Source organism: Carlito syrichta, unplaced genomic scaffold, assembly GCF_000164805.1.
Source record: "Carlito syrichta isolate Samal-C Ts95f unplaced genomic scaffold, Tarsius_syrichta-2.0.1 Scaffold302382, whole genome shotgun sequence".
Classification (NCBI taxonomy): domain Eukaryota; kingdom Metazoa; phylum Chordata; class Mammalia; order Primates; family Tarsiidae; genus Carlito; species Carlito syrichta.
The window spans coordinates 124,424-130,403 of NW_007246478.1; positions in this window are offsets into that span (position 1 = coordinate 124,424).

Below are 5,980 nucleotides of genomic sequence, written 5' to 3' on the forward strand. Positions count from 1 at the left end.
AAATCATACAATATGTGATTTTTTGTGTCAGGTTTTTTTCATTTAACATAGTATTTTCTAGGTTCACCCATGTTGTAATGTGATTGAACAATAAGTATTCCATTTCTTCATATGGATATATACCACATTTTGCTTATTCATTCATCAGTTGATGGACTTTTGAGCTGTTGCCACATTTTGGCTCTTGTGAATAGTGCAAGTTTTTGTTTGAGCACCCATTTGGTATATACCTGTGAACAAAATTGCTGATCATATGGTAATTCTGTTTTACCTATCGAGGAACCGCCAAACTATTTTTCACAGTGGTTGCACCACTCTACATTCCTACCAGCAATATGAGGGTTCCAATTTCTCTACATCCTTGCCTGCACTTGTTATTTTCCGTTCATTTCCATGTGAAGTGGTAACGTGGTATCTTAATTATTATAGTATTGAATTCAACACCATTTTCATGTGCTCTTTGGCCATTTGTATATCTTTTTTGGAGAAATATCTATTCGAGTCCTTTGCCCATTTTAAAATTGGATGCAATGTACCTTTTTTGAGGGGGGGGAGGTCAGAGTCTCACTCTGATGCCCAGGCTAGAATGCAGTGGCATGGTCATGGCCACTGCAGCTTCAGTCTTCTGGGTTCAGGTGATCCTTCTGCCTCAGCCTTCCAAGTAGCTGGAACTACAGACACATGCCACCATGCCCGGCTAATTTTTTTTATTTATTGTAGAGACGAGGTCTTGCCAAGTTGCCCAGGCTGGTCTCAAACCCCTGGGCTCAGACAATCCTCTTGCCTCCACCTCCCCAAGTTCTGGGATTACAGGCATGAGCCACTGTGCCCAAATTGTACTTTTTTTTTTACTTAAAAATACACCAGGGACATCTTTTATTCTATCATTTATGCCAGTGTAATATAGTGTGATATTTCGTTCTCTAAGTTTATTATACTTTAAAATCAATTACCTTACTGTTGGATATTTACACTATACTTTGAAAATTTACAAATTAATTCTGTAATTAACATTTTATTTCATTTTATTTTTTGAGCACGAGTCTCACTCTGTTGCCCAGACTGGAGTGCAGTGGTACACTCATGGGCCACCATAGCCTTGACCTGCTGGGCTCAGGTGATCTTTCCACCTCTATCTTCCAAGCAACTGGAACCACAGTCATACGCCACCACACCCAGCTAATTTTTTGATTTATTGTAGAGATGAGGTCTTGCCAAGTTGCCCAGGCTAGTCTTGAATCCCTGGACTGAGGCAATCCTCCCGCTTCTTCCTCCCAAAGTGCTGAGATTACAGGTATGTTCACAGCGCCTGCCCTGTAATGAACATTTTAATAAATAACTCCTCGCACAACTCCTCGCAATTTTTATCCCTGAGAAAATTCTTATTTCTCAAGTTTCAGATATTTATTAATTAGTGTAATCCCCAACTCAATACATCAACATGATTCTATGCATTTCCTGGTTAAATGGAAAACTGTGCAGATGTCTTCGAGAAGACCTTCATTCTTAGCAGCTTTATAGTGAGACATTTTATTTAGAAGTCTGAACCGGTTGGGCTTGGTGGCTCAGCCTATAATCCCGCGCTTTGGGAGGCCGAGGTGAGTGGATTGCCTGAGCCCGCGGGTTCGAGACCTGCCTGAGCAACTTGGCAAGACCTCATCTCTATAATAAATAAAAAAAAATTAGCCAGGCGTGATAGCGTGCCTGTAGTTCCAGCTGCTTGGACGGCTGAGGTGGAAGGATCGCCGGAGCCCAGCAGGTCGAGGCTGCGGTGGCTGGGAGCGGCCACTGCACTCCAGTCAGGGTGACAGAGTGAGACGAGACTCCAACTCAAAAAAAAAAAAAAAAAAGAAGTCTGAACCTTCTTTCTTCAGTTTGCTATAATAAATGTTCACTGAGCAGAACATAGATTGATCAATCATTGGGACCCAGTTTGTTCCAGGGTTCTGGGTTATTCTTTCTGTCCCAACTAACATCTAGAGTGAACGATGTCATGCCAAATACATACAGTGCTGCTCCAGCATCTCCAGCTCCAATAAAAACAAAGAGGAAAACTCAAAATCAGATGCTTCTTGGCCTGGCACATTTGCGGTAGAGACCTCAGGTCTGAAAGGACAGAACAAACCCGACTAAGGCCAAGGTCTGGACTAAGTACTTTCCGCACTCTATTCTTGAGAAAAATTCTTAGAAGCAGAATACTGCTAGGCCAACAACAGGCATTTAAAAACAAAAAACAAGATCTCTCTGGGCGCGTTGTCTCACACCTGTAATCCCAGCACTTTGGGAGGTGTAGATGAAAGGTCTGCCCGAGCCCAGGGGTTGGAAACCAGTCTGGACAACTTGAAGAGACTTTTTCTCTACAGTACATTAAAAAATTAGCCAGGCATGGTGAGGTGCGCCTGTAGTTCCAGCTACTCAGAACACTGAGGTGGAAGGATCACTTGAGCCCAATCCCAGCAAGTAGAGGGTGCAGTAGCTTTGGTTGTGCCACTGCACTCTAGCATGGGCAACAGAGTGAGACTCCGATTCAACAAACAAAAAAACAAACAAAAGCAAGAAAACGAAAACAAGGTGTCACTATGGCCCAGGCTGGAGTGCAGTGGCCATCATGGCTCACTGCAGCCTTGACCTTCTGGGCTCAAGCCATCCTCGCTCTCCAGCCTCCCAAGTAGCTGGAATTATGGGGACAAGTTACTGTGTCTGGCTGATTTTTCTTTTTAACTTTTTTTGTAAAGCATGTTGCCCAGAAAGGTCCATGTGGACCTCCCAAATTGCTGGGCTTACAGGTATAAGCCACACTGCTCCAAGCCAAGGAATCATAGCTGCTTGGAGACGCCAGGAACAACACTAGGCAATTTTTAATCTGTAGCTACAAGTCATTAAATTGCTTTCCATTATGGCTATACCAATTTACAGACCTACCTGTACCTACCTGTACGTATGTGGTAGTGCGCACCTGTAGTTCCAGCTACTTGGAAGGCTTGGCGGAAGGATCACCTGAGTCCAGCAAGTCGAGGCTGAGGCGGTGGTCATGAGCGTGCCACTGCACTCTAGTTTGGGAGACAGAGTGAGACTCCAACTAAAAAAAAAAGGTACACACACACACACACACACACATATATGATTTTATATGTATAAGCTTTTTGTATATACTTGAGCTCTGTTATGTATTCTCTGTTGTATTCCATTCCTTCACCTGTCTATTTGGTGCCATACCATGCTGTTGAAATTGTTAAAATCTTTATAATGGGTCAGGCATGATGGCTCATTGAGAGGCCGGTAGGAGGATTGCTTGAGCCCTGGAGTTCAATACAACATAGTGAGACCTCGTCTCTACCAAAAATAAATAAAAAACTTAGCCAGGTGTGATGGTGTAGGCCTATGGTTCTGGCTACTCAGGAGGCCGAGACAGGAAGATCGCCTGAGCCCAGGAGGTCAAGGCTCTGGTGAGTCATGATTGTGCCACTGCATTCCAGCCTGGGCAACAGAGTGAGACCTTGACTCAAACAACAAAAAAAATTATAATGTGCATTAATAGCTGAGAGACCAAGAGTCTTACCTTATTACTTTTTTCATTAGACATTTTGTTTTAATTTTTATCATTTGTTTATTCGTCCAGATTAATTTTCGAAGAACCATTGAGGACAAGGTAAAAAACAAAGTAGCAACTATGGAAATTCAGTTCCTAATAGTATATTATGATGTGCCTTTTAGGATCTAGTTGCAGTTTGAGATCACAAATTTGTGGTACCAGCTGCTATGTTTGAGTGATTTTCACCAGTGGCACCATTACTATCAATGTTTAAGCAGAGACTGGACGACTGTCAGGATGCTGTTCTTTGTTGGGTAGATTGCCTTCTAAGGTTCTGCCTTAGTCCATTTGTGCTGCTATAACAAAATACTTAAAACTAGTTAATTCATAAACAATAGAAATTTATTTCTTACAGTTCTGGAAGCTGGAAGGTCTAAGGTTGGAGCTAGCAGGTTTGATATGTGGTGAGGGCCTGGTCCCTGCTTCCAAGATGGCGCTTTGCTGCTGCATCCTCCAGAGGAAAGGAACACTGTGTCCTCACATGATGTAAGAGGAGCAAAAAGAGACTAGCTAGTTCCCTTGATCTCTGTTATAAGGTCACTAATCTGAAAGGTCCTGAAGGAACCTAATCATCTCTTGCATATCCTACCTTTTAATACCATTGGCTTGGGGCTTAAGTGCCAACATGTGAATGTCAGAGGGACACATACATTCAAATCATAGCAAGTTCTTTCCGACTTAGTCTACTTATTCATTTATTCAGCAACATTTATGAAGTATCTCCTATATGCCATTCACTTGGCTAGGTTCTGGGGTTGTAAAGATGAATAAAACACAGTTTCTACTCCAAAAGTCAACATGTAAATGATAATTTCAGTAAAATGTTATAAGTATAGAGCTGTGTATAGAGCATTGAAGACCACAATCACAGTGGTAGTGGGAGAAGCCGGGGAAACTTCCTAAAGTGGGTGAGGACTGAGAAGATGGAGTCTTGAGGGACAGGGAGCAGTTAGCAACTCTTGGGGCCGGTGTGGGGCTAAGACTGGATACAACAGCTTGAATAAGGCATAGATGTAAAAAATATGTTATGTATGCTAAAGTGAGAATTCTTGACTTTGACTTTCCACCAGTGTTTTTTGTTGTTGTTGTTCTTGTTGACATCTCACTAATGTATGCAACAAATAGCTCTGACCCTTACCCAGTCAATCACTGAGTCATTACTGTCACCATCATCATCCTTGGGCTAATCAAAAAGGAAAAAAAAAGTAGGAGAGAAAGAAGGTGAAGCTCAAGGATAGGGTGGAAGAAGCTTGTCATACATATTAAAAAATTTTTAAAAATTGTTTAATGCTACATATCAATGCCACCTTCCTCAGATTTCTGTCACAAAATCATGAAGTACAAGGAATAGGATGTGAGAAATGATGGTGGAAGAGTGGGCAACAGCCAGATCACGGAGGTCCACTTACCATTTTATTTTATTTTATTTTATTTTGAGTTGGAGTCTCACTCTGTCACCCAGACTGGAGTGCAGTGGCCGCTCCCGGCCACCGCAGCCCCGACCGGCTGGGCTCCAGCCTCGGCCTTCCAAGGAGCTGGAACTACAGGTGTGCGCTGCCATGCCTGGCTGATTTTATTTTATTATTTTATTTTATTGTGGAGATGAGGTCTTGCCAAGTTGCCCAGGTGGGTCTTGAACCCTCGGGCTCAGGCAATCCACTCACCTCAGCCTCCCAAAGGCGCGGGATTACAGGCTGAGCCACCGAGCCCGGCTTCACTTACCATTTTAAAAGTCTTGGACCTGATCTTGTGGGTGATGGGGAGGACTGAAGGGCTTTTCAGCAAGGAAGCCACATGGTCACACTGATGTGGCTAGTGAAAGACGTATCTGAGAAGGAGAAGCCCAGAGGCACAGAAACTAGTTAGAAGGCTTGTGATGATGATGGGAGATGAGGATTGATTCATGAGCAGGAGAAACTCCATAGAACGTGGTGGGTGGGCGAGGCTTTGTCCGAAGGCAGTGAGTTTCTCAATTAGTTGTTCACAGTTACAGATCAAGCTCCTTGTTCAATTCTTTCTCCTCTTCTCACTACTGCACTTGACTAGCGTGAGAGAGAGAGAGAGAGAAGGATGTTGTGGTGAGCATTTGGTTATAAAAAATGAGGGACAAGCTGGGCACGGTGGCTCACACCTATAATCCCAGCACTTTGGGAGGTGGAGGCAAGAGGATTACCTGAGCTCAGGGGTTTGAGACGAGCCTGAGCAACATGGAGAGACTTTATCTCTACAATAAATAAAAAAAAAATCAGCTGGGCATGGTGGTGCATGCCTGTGGTTCCAGCTACTAGGAAGGATCGCCTGAGTCCAGGTCGAGGCTGCGGTGGCCATGAGTGCCACTGCACTCCAGTCTGGGTGACAGAGTGAGACTCTGACTCCAAAAAAAAAAAA